Source organism: Dermacentor silvarum, chromosome 7, assembly GCF_013339745.2.
Source record: "Dermacentor silvarum isolate Dsil-2018 chromosome 7, BIME_Dsil_1.4, whole genome shotgun sequence".
NCBI lineage: Eukaryota > Metazoa > Arthropoda > Arachnida > Ixodida > Ixodidae > Dermacentor > Dermacentor silvarum.
Genome location: NC_051160.1, coordinates 88,985,326 through 88,996,982, shown reverse-complemented (window position 1 = coordinate 88,996,982; position 11,657 = coordinate 88,985,326). Strand labels below are relative to the sequence as shown.

The window sequence follows — 11,657 nt, the reverse complement described above, 5'->3', positions numbered from 1 at the left end:
AAAGGTGCTTCAATTACAGTAAGCGTTCCCACGGAATAAAACATACTCATCAATTTCACAAGTACCAAAAATTATATTGATAAGAAGTAATAAATTACAAGTAGTCACTTGTGTTCAACTCTGCGCATAATATTCGCTAAGGGTCAACATTGTTCTTAAGTCTTTGAAAGAAATACACACGTAAAGCACGATCCGGTAGGGCGAATTAAGCGTCCTAAAAGTCGCAGGATCGGTGGAGAAAACACTTCTATACGCTCAGGTTTCTTTTAGCCAGTCGTAATGTGGCTGCCGCCCTGATTCACTTCCGGCCCATCATCTTCACTCCAGAATCGCTATGCCGCTGCAACTGTATCAGTCACTATCGATAAAACTACATTCCGACAATCACCACTTGCTCACTGTCATTGCGCTACCCTGCCAACAAAAATTGCGATTGTTATTTCTCGTCTTACATAAAAAGGTATTTTCTGCTAAGTATGCATGCAGCTGCAAGGTAAATATTGGATCCATGCACAGCGCCCCATTTTTCTTTAATTCTTGCGTTTGTGGATACTTATGTCTCCGAACCTTCTGCGGCGTAAAGCTGCCATAACCTATAGCTTCAATATCGGTGGTATAATACATACAATTGCATTTTTGCTTTAGGTTACAGCTTACCTACGGCCTGTTATTTTAAACCAGACTACGGCACTTGCAATCATACAAACGAAACGCGCCTTTACTACGACAGTACACAAAAAGCATGTAAATATTTCACCTATGGTGGATGTGGTGGAAATGGCAACAATTTCAGAAGTATTCAGCAATGCACGCTTCGATGCCCATGTAAGTAACAATTACGAGTATTTCGTTTTTATTGTATAAAAATGCCTTGGGAGTACGCGCGACACCTTTTTAAAGATGCGACCAACGGATTCCATAAAGTGTTTTATGGGTACATCCAACGCAACCAGTTTATCCTAAATATAGAGCCGATTTCGCAGTAGCAATACGTTGTGTCACTATTATTGCGATAGCAAATATAAGGACATTCCAAGCGGATTTCTGCCGTCGGCGTCGTCGTCGCCGTCGCCGTGAGGTTCGTATAAAGTCCAACGGCGATGAAATCGTTGCCGCGAGCCGTATGCAGTATGTGTCAGTGCAAGCGCCCGAGGGACGCGTGCTTTCACGGGGAGCGAGCACACGGCGGAGAGCAAATGCAACTTCTTCCGTCGCGCGAAAGGCCGTGGGGGGACGGGAGGGATGGGAGGCGATGTTTAGCTGCGGCACCAAATGCGTATTTATATAAAAACGTTGCGAGGCGAGAAGTTAGGTAATATTTCCCACGCTGCTCGACGAGTGTCCCATTCTAATCTCGTCGAAAACCTCCGAGCCGCCCCAGAGGCACCGGCAACAGTCAGCAACGCCGCGCGCGTTCGGTGCGAACGTGGATAAAACGCCGACGGCATCGACAACAGTTCTGCGCGCTGCTGGTGCTGCTGCATGTAAAAATTCATACAGCTGATAAAACTACTATCCTTATTCCATATAGCTCTCGACTAATTTGCTATCGCAATTGATGCTTCGCCTTTCGGGTGAAACTGCGGCAATTGTTTTTTCAGGACAATGAAAGAGGCATTTACCCACCTGTCAGATCCTACCTTTTATATTTCAGTCGTCTTGAATATGCGCCGTTGCTGTCTGTCATAGCGCGGTCTAGAACGAGTCTATTGAAATAGGGCATAAAGCAACAGCTTGCAATGTGTCTTAATTTCAGCTTTGATTGTGCCGATCCGTAGGCAAAAGAGGCTACCCTGATCTATGCCTGCAAGGCATGCAAATAAATCAAGAAATCCATATTTTGCACCACGGTAGTGAAGGGTTATGAGAAATACTTTTATAAATTAATATTCACTACCAATAGTGACTTATGTCAAGTTATGCCATTGACAAGGATTCCCTGAGAAAATAAATAGTGCTTGCGTGCCTGACGTTTTGAGAACGCGAGCGTCAAACGCCACGACGGTGTTGATTGGATCATCAAAACGAGATTGATTTTTTTTCGTTTACTGCTTCTGTAGTTTTCAGCATGGCCTACGAACTTGACAGTCTGTCAAAACTGGGAGGATAGGGCTACGTAGAGGGCGGGCACCACTCATTCTCACGTCCTAGCCGTGAGTGAATGCTCTAACAATGCAAGTGTAAAGGTGACAAGATTCACACTACCTACGCTGACAGAACAGCTGTACTATGGGCCGTCTGTGAGAAAACTTATCATACAACACTGCGCACGAAAGGGGGCCTAGAATTGCGAAGTTAAGAAATGAACAACCTGAAGGCTATGTAAGATGGATCATACACAACCCGTTTGAATATCGAGTTTTAACGCGACAGCGTTAAGGGCCCCGTGTCGCTGAAAATCCGGTGTCGGCAACCGGCGTCAGCGTGCGATGTCGGCTCGGTGGCGAAGAAAACCATCCCCAACCACCCCAACCACTCCGACCGTGCCGGCCCTCCACGTGGTAGAAGGTTTTCCTGAACAAAAATTGAATTTACCAAAGTGAAATCCCTCTGAAAAATGGTAAAGTACGACTTTACCATTCGGCGTCGGATTCGCCGTCGGATTGTTTACCAATCAGGGTCGGTTTGTAATTTGAATGTACGAGAAAACCTAATTCTGCTACGAGGAAACTCAAACACAAACCCATTTTCCAGCATTTCTACCACACCTACAGCCGCGTGTTCGGTTACCTTACTTGCGAAAATGATATCCAGATGGCGCTCGCATCCTAGGCAGGTCAAATTGAGACTTCGCCTGCTAATTCGTTTTGGGCACGTACGCGCCTCGGGGCAATAGCAAACAATTATTAAAATGATAACAAAATGTGCTAGGGCCTTCACATTTTAATTTAAGGCCGCTTATATTGCCCCTGAAAAAACGTATTTCCAGCAATGCATGTCTGTTTAAAAGTGAAGCCGACTTTAAGATGTTCGGTGTAAGTTTGGTCTTTGTAAGCTGACTTTCCCACGTTCAGTATTGCAGTGAATGAAGCCTACTTGACGTATGCGAACGATGCGATGCGAACGGGCCCCGATAACGCTATCGCGTTCTACTCTTAAAGGCGAAGCTTAAGCATCCTCCATTTTTAATTCTCTGCAATAAAGTGGCATTTGTGCGGACAATTATATTTCATCCTAAAGATATGGTGACGGAAGCGATATGGAGGCAAATGATATATTTACAAAATATATAGAAAGAAAGCTACGGCAAGAAATGTCTTATCCGCCCCACGTGCAAGCATCTTCGTCGTCTTCGTCGATCTGCCAAGCATCACGTCCATCCATGTATGGATTCTTCCGTAACATTATGGCACGCGGCAACTCAAGCGAATGAAAAGATATCAAACACTGTACCAGCCGCTCTTAGCCAAACTGTGGCGATGTGACGAGCCGACAAGATGTAACGGCGTATCCGGGTTAGAGGCGCCAAACCGGATTTGGCACAAACGCTTGCCGCAATCATAAACACAGGCGGTGTAGAAGCGCTAGACAAAGCCATCATAGCCACCACATCTATCTAAACTTTCCGACCCCCTAATGCTCTCGAGTGAAAGCGCGTGCGTCCGAAAGAACTATTTGGCGCTGGCAGGAGAAGTATGCGTGGGAGGCAGGTTTGATAGTTTTCCCGTCCAGAACATGGGATTCAAAGACGAACAAATGAATTTGCTTTATTAACGGAATGGTAAGCTTAAGGTAGGAGGGTTTCTTGCTTTGCGAATAATAAGGTGGCGTTTCTCGTTTCATTGCTCAATCCCGTACAGAACATAGCCAACGGGTGGCACATCTGTAGGGCATTGTCTTGTATTTAGCTATTCGACAAGACAGCAGCAGCAGCCGCGGTCACCAAATCTGGGAAAGGTTGGAAAGAAAGCTTCGCTTGAAAACGTTTGCATTGTGTGACCTGAAGGGTGAAGATTTGTAAGCGATAGAGAGGCTCTTCAGCCGTTGCTCTAATATGAAAAGCGGGTGACGTGTTTGCAATACGCAGCACGCCAGGCAACTATCGCTACAAAGCAGAAGCAGCCTCCACGCAGTCAGAACGTGTCTCGCAACGCTCACGTGATGACAGCGGCGCCAGTTGCGTTGCATCCGTTACAAACTCAATTTTTCATGTTATGAGACCAAAGGGTAAACCGCCACCGTATGTAGCTTCTCGTTTATGGTCAGTTCCTCTGAGCCGACTAATAAGCACCAAGGTATGGTATGCACGCAGCTGCTCAGCAGAAAGGCTATTGCGTGTGCGCACAACCCTCACGTACAACTAGCGGAAGGCACAGCAATTCCGTGAATGCGCGACAGAGCCGACTGAACAGAGCCTGGCGCTGCGTCCAATTGTATTCGTTGTTTTTCAACCAACGTACTCAGCTCCAGTGAAGCCGCTTTAACCCTTCGCGCGCGAACCGCACATGCATCTTCGATACTCTGGAGCACGAAGGCGGTGCTAAAAAAATTAAATTAAATTATGGGGTTTTACGTGCGAAAACCAGTTCTGATTATGAGGCACGCCGTAGTGGGGGACTCCGGAAATTTGGACCACCTGGGGTTCTTTAACGTGCACCTAAATCTAAGTACACGGGTGTTTTCGCATTTCGCCCCCATCGAAATTCAGCCGCCGTGGCCGGGATTCGATCCCGCGACCTCGTGCTCAGCAGCCCAACACCATAGCCACTGAGCAACCACGGCGGGTGAAGGCGGTGCTGATAGCACGAATGCGCCCTGTTATGAGGGCAATTGACACGAGTGTATCAGTCGTATTGAGTATGTTATCAGCGGGGTTCTTAACGAACTGAAACTTACTTAACGCACTAAACATTTTTTCTCCTGCAGTTTACAAGTTGAAGAATGACTTGTGCCAAAGAACACCGGGACACACTGTGTGCCTATTTAGCGGTGATTATGAATGGATGTGGTATTACAGCGGGCGTAGTGGTCGGTGTTACCAGTTCAAGCATGGTCGTTGTGGCCCTCTGTATATGAACATCTTCGCAACGTGTGAAGCCTGCGTAGAACGATGCAAACGTAAGTGCTTTGAATCTCGTGCGTTCTGACGTCGTGCATGTGATCGTATAGCAAAGGTTTACAACCTTTTTGTATATCCTAGGGGTAGTACCTCTAGACACAATCACTTTTTGGCCACAAATTTTGTACGCGTGTTTGTGACTATGCTTATGAACGTTTTTATATGAAAGAAATGAAGGGCCTACAATCATTATATTGTCTTCAGGACTTTATTTAAACAACGTATGAAATGATTAGACTGTAAACCGTTTCCTTCCTATTACACTATAGTGCCTGGAAATCTGCAACTGTAATATGAAACTGTAATATGTTTTGGAAATGTCTCACCTGTTTTGCTGAGGTTAAAGGATTGCCGAATCGTATGGCCTGCATGCAAATACATCATCTTTCAATATTGTGTTGAACCTGCGGAACTTCAATAGTTTTGAACTAAAATTACCCTTCTCCCATATTTCCTGAAAAATGAACTAGTGAGGAGTACTGACAGGATTTATTGAAAACTATTTCAACAACTTTATATGAATAAATTATTTTCCTCAACTATAAAGACCCCCAACTCGATTACTTTTACATCAGACCAAAGAGCAAAGCAGCAGCTCAACAGTATTTCCAATATTACATACACTATCATGAACGAAAAGTGTAACTGCGACTTGAACGAAGAGTGTCACGTGCCTAATATATTTCCTGTAATCTGATAATAAACCTTGCGCCGCTTGTAGTATTCGTTTTTTTAAGGATTCAGATTGGCACGTTTTGTCAGCACGACGATAAATTTTCAGCGATAGCAAGTTCTAGCGTTGCACGCACGCCATGTTGGCACGACGCAGCGGTCGTGGAAACTATACCGATGCGCAGGAGGAACAGCGTCCCGGCAGCCATCAGGTGCCTCACAATACTAGCGTGAGGACGAGCGTGGCCAGTGGCATTGAAGACGTCACACCTAGATTGTGCGCAATATGAGTCCTACGGAGAAAGCGCTGGCGCCAGCCAGCGACAACGTTAGCTTGACGTTTACTACTGTCCGTTTGGTCCAGACCACTTTATACGCATACAGCAGCTCCGCTAAGAATGGTCGTGTGCACATAGTGCGTACTTGCGAATGCTGATACCAGCACTGGAAGGCAGAGGATCGTCCTGGCTCCGCCACCGAGCCGATCGAGCGCAGTGATCACACAACGTCCAACTCGGTTAGGCGTTTTTGCATCCAAATGCATTCCGCGTCTTCGGAGAGCGTCTAGCTCTCCGCGGGCGATCCGGGCATGTGTCATCCATCGACGATGGCTCCGGCGGCGCCGACGGCAAACAGAGATTTAGACACCCCCCCCCCCCCCCCCCCCCCAAGAAGGATCCCGACACCCCCAACGAAATTATTGCACACCAAATTCCTTCCCCTCTTTAAACAGGCACTCATCCTGGAAAAACAATACGCTGATCCCGTGCACTACGGTAATTGCTTTAACAAATTTTAACAGCGATACGTAATTTTTTGGCCATACGTGGCCCAATGTTTAGGCCCAATTTTCATGTTCAGCGCGCAGACACAAACGCGCAGACGCCAGTGCTACACTGCGACCTGCAGGGAGCGGAGTAACCTTGACGTCGCGGTAAACGCAAGACACGTCCGTGTGTTTTCATCTATGCAGCTGCCCGCCCCAAGAGTTGCGCGCGGTACTATAGTGATGGTTAATGGAGACGCCTTTCACTGCAGTCACGTGTATCGCTCATATCGCGGCGCTGTTGGCGTTTCTGTTGTCTCGTGGAAGTAGTCTTGTTTTGGAATAAGCGCATTATAAATATATAACCAATAACTTCGTATCCACCGCTACGCGATTCTCTATTGCTGCTTTGAGATGAAGATTGCGTGTTTTAGTGGCACAAAAACTAATATAGGCTTCGTTACAACTAGCATGACAGTAGCACATAAAAAAAACCTGCGACTATATCTATAGCTAATGCAAAGCATTATTTCGTTTACACATGCCATATTCATATAAAATTGAGCTGATTGATATTCTTTTACACTAGCTTCTACATTTTTTGTCTTGTGCTCTTGAATCAACCCTGCTGCCCGCCTTTGTTTTGACACTTAGAGTATGACCAAATTTTATTTCAGATCACATGTATTACCTACAAAAGTGCCCGGAGTAGCATCATTCACGCAATGCTGAAAGATATGTGGTCACTGTAGATATTTACAATAAATTCTATATAAAATTATTTTTTCGTGGTTTCTCTTATGCCCCAACTTTATCATTTCCATAATAAAAGTGAGCCTTCTTTGTGGGGTTTAGTAACTTCTTTTATTGAATGGTACTTGATGGTTACAATAGGATAGTATATATTAAAGTAGTGAAATTTCAAGCCTTCTCTTGGGACGCACATGTATTATAAATAGTGTAAAACAAGTCATACTGAAAGTACAGGAAATGTTTGCAATATTAGACTGATCAAAAAGTTGGACATAAAGAATATATTTGCTTAAATATGCAATTTTGACCTATTCAGTTGCCTACACCTAATGGCATTTTCAATGTTCTAGCTAAGAAAGAACGTGCTTTATAAAAAGGATTATTGTTTCCTAGTAAAAACGGCCTATTTTTGGTAGCGTGATGAAATATTATGCAAAATATCGCATTCTGCTGGCCTGGGAACAAAGAACCATCCACCATTTGCGGAAAATGCAATGAAGATAGAAATGGAATTTAAATATGGCATATATTTGCCAAAATAACTACATCCGAGTCCACACAAGGAACCGGTCATTCTCTGGATGTGCGCGGAAAACGACTCCAACGCTTAATGGAATGGCACAGGACGATCGCTGTGACAACTTGCTTTTTTACGTTACTGTCGTTCTCCACGCTGATTCAAAGAATCCATCAAGTTCAACTTGCCCAGCTTTCCACCTCAAAACAACTACTTATTGGTCACTTAGGTGGGAAAGAAAATGTATAAACAGCTGAATAAGCTCCATGCTGGTTTTAGTGGGCTTCATCATTATCTCCTTATTTGATATCGCCGTCTAACTTAGTCCTGCTAGTAGCTTCCAAATAGTCCTCGTCTGAGGATGCTATCACTAGGTGCGCATCTCGGGCGTTTGGAAAACTTTGTCTGACGACAATAAATAAATAAATATATATATATATATAAATTGGAGTGCAGATGAGAGACGCTAGTGAGTTCAGTGCTACTGGCTCTAAACGCTATGGGTCCAGCGCTCTCCATCGGCAACGGCTCTCGTGCTTGGAAGCTCTGACTGCCCTGCCCGTCGACGTTGCGCTGCTCCGATCTCTTCCAAAAAACACCTTTAGAATTGGTGGAGTGTGCTGGGTAACCTCACACAATCATCCCGGAACTCCGGTCCCGTACCCTACAATCTACCATACCCAAAGACGCCTCCCAGCAAACGATTCCTCCCGCACCCACTGTGTGTCCTGGGGTGCCTCGTCATCGTGACCCTCCTATCTACACTGGAGCGGACGACATTGACGTGGACGAATGGCTCACGGCGTACGACAGGGTAAGCGCCCATAACAAGTGGGACGAAGCGGCCAAACTGAGCCATGTTCTGTTCTAACTAGCTCGAGTGGCCAGCCTGTGGTGTAACAACCATGAAGCAGAGTTCCAGACATGGTCCGAATTTAAAACTTTCCTCGCAGATGTATTTGGTCGCCCTGCCGTTCGCAAGTGGCGTGCCGAGCAGCGTTTGCGAGAACGAGCTCAACAGCCAGGTGAAACATTCACCTGTTTAAAACTTAGAGATTGACTCCAACCAAATAAGGAAATTTACTAGCCCGACGTTTCGGAACCAATTCGGCTCCTTCTTCAGGGGGTATTCTTCGGAGGTGGCGGTGTGCCCCTTTTAAAAGGTCTGTCGTAACAAAGGAGAGGAAGGGGGAGAGAGCGTAAGGTGCGGAGACACTTGGCAGGGCACCTGTTCTAGACAGACAAAATAGGTGGTGGGGGGGGGGGGTGGCTTCGGCGTCGCTGGTCGGCTGAGTTGACCGATGCTGGGCGCCCTTTAGTCGCGGGAATGCGTTGACGAGGGACGGGGGGGGGGGGGACGAGTTGTTTTGGTGTTGCTGACCTAGAGCGGGGGTCCTTTCTTCCCTTCGTCGCGTCTGCAAGGCCATGAACATACAAAGAAGGAAGAATGCCCTTCACGCGGTTTATATTACCCGCCGTGTTCTGAACGTGCCAAGACTCGAGTAGTAGCCTTTTTCGCCAGTTTGTCTCTGTTTGAACGTTCAACCGAATACGCAGCGCCGTCGCCGAACATTCCGAAGACGCCGACCACAAGATTTCTTTCCAAGAAACCCAAATCCTTCAAACAGAGACAAACTGGCGAAAAAGGCTACTACTCGAGTCTTGGCACATTCAGAACACGGCGGATAATATAAACCGCGTGAAGGGCATTCTTCCTTCCTTTTATGTTCATGGCCTTGCAGACGCGACGAAGGGAAGAAAGGACCCCCCGCTCTAGGTCAGCAACACCAAAACAACTCGTCCCCCCCCCCCCCCTGTTCCTCGTCAACGCATTCCCGCGACTAAAGGGCGCCCAGCATCGGTCAACCCAGCCGACCAGCGACGCCGAAGCCGCCCCACCCCACCCCACCACCTCTTTTGTCTGTCTCGAACAGGTGCCCTGTTAAGTGTTTCCGCACTTTACGCTCTCTCCCCCTTCCTCTCCTTTCTTACGACGGACCTTTTAAAAGCGGCACACCGCCACCTCCGAATAATACCCCCTGAAGAAGGAGCCGAATTGGTTCCGAAACGTCGGGCTAGTAAATTTCTTTATTTGGTTGGAGTCAATCCCTAAGTCTTAATCAATTTTCCCAACCAGACATGTAATTCTGTCGAAATGTTTAGCTTCACATTCACCAGTTATATTGACGATGTCCTGGATCTATGTAGGAAAGTCAATTCGACCGTGGCGCAGTCAGATCGAATCCGAAACATCCTGAAGGGCATAGAAGACGACGCCTTTAACATGTTGCTGGGCAAAAGTCCTTGATCTGTGACCGCAATTATCAAACTATGCCAGAGCTATGAAGAACTCCGCAGGCCGCGGTCACTGACCCGTCGATTTCTACCTCGTGAGGAACACATCACTGGTTTGGCTGCCATGTCCGACCAGTCAGCGTTGCTAGCAGATATGAAGGCGTTCGTCCGTGAGGAAGTTGCCCGGCAACTCTCATTGATGGATTTGACACAGCCGAAACCGGTACACGCGCCTACGCCAAGTTTTGCGCCTCCTATTCGCCGCGTCATAGTGCAAGAACTGAACGAGGTTTTGCCTGAGCACCACCAGCACGTTCCTGCGGCTGCGCCTCACAGCCACGCCAAAGTCATGGCCAGGCTCCAACAGATCCCGATGGCTGCGCCACTCAGCTATGCGGAAGTCGTCACCCAGCCCCAACAATCGACTCCCTCAACGGGGACCTCTCACTTGCGCTGAAGTCCTCGCTATGCCCCGACAACAACTTGCCTTGCAAATCACTTCACCAGCCGCCACGTCCAACGCGTCCTCCCACATGAAAGGGACCTGCCCCAGCGACTCTGTGGCGTACAGCGGACAATCGGCCTAAATGTTTTGCGTGCGGCTACACAGGCCACATCACACGCCACTGTAGTCGCGTGCAGTCGCCTAGCGCTACACCATATGCGCCAAGTCGTATGGTGGGTTCTGCGCGCCCAAATTACGACAACGAACGTCCGGCTGCGTCACTACTATTCCTCCGGTCCGCCGCCATCTGCCGCTGACGTTCTCCACGCCGACGCTCCTCATCACCGATGCGGCCTCGTCCCGTAGCTCGGAATGAGGAAACTAATTGTCGCAATCCATGAGGCAAGGGCTGTAATGCCGTCGAAATGCGAAAGTCCTCAACGTAGCCTGACCAATGTGATAGACTTGTAAAATAAAAATAAATACATAATTATGCTCTCGTGGGCACCGGAGCCACCGTATCATTTATGGACGCACAGCTTGTCGCTTCCTTCGAAAGGTCACGACTTACCTTGCGGGATTCTGCCTCCGCATAGCAGGCGCACAGCGCATTCACCCGATAGCGGCGTATCGAGGACGTATACGCTGTCGAACTTATTGTTACTTTATCGTGCTCCCGCGAAGTTATCCTGGGGTGGGGCTTTCTCGCCCGCCACTATGCTGTTATTCATTTCGCACGGGCGGAACTAGAACTGTCGCCAATCTCAGATATGACGCCTGCTGATAATGCTTCTTTTGCGAACAAACTGCTCGTCAGGCACGACACCAGCGTTCCTCCCAACTCATCAGTGACTGTATCAATGCATTGGAGCAGCCTCCCTGACGCCGTCGCCCTACTTTCTCCGTCTGGCCGCCTTTATACTCGAAATGGTCTGCTGCTACCTTTTGCGACAGTGAACGTCAAACAGGCTCCACAGTTATTTCGTCTGTAACCCCTTCTCGTACCCTGTGATGCTGCTTAAAGGCGAAATTCGTGACCATGTGGAAGCGATCGACGCCATGAAAATTACGGATGTTCCCGAAGACACGTCCTGCGCCAGATACAGCATGCTCGGTTCTCTTTCTACGTCCGACCCTTTGCCCACAGGTG

At 47.6% G+C, this 11,657-nt stretch overlaps 1 long non-coding RNA gene across 1 annotated transcript; it reads left to right on the top strand.

Moving 5' to 3' along the window:
- Window positions 1-691: 691 nt before the first annotated feature.
- LOC125946856 (uncharacterized) lies at window positions 692-7,276 on the top strand. Its single transcript, XR_007467929.1, has 3 exons — window positions 692-825; window positions 4,867-5,058; window positions 7,175-7,276. It is a non-coding gene; the product is annotated as an uncharacterized LOC125946856 (long non-coding RNA).
- Window positions 7,277-11,657: the final 4,381 nt, after the last annotated feature.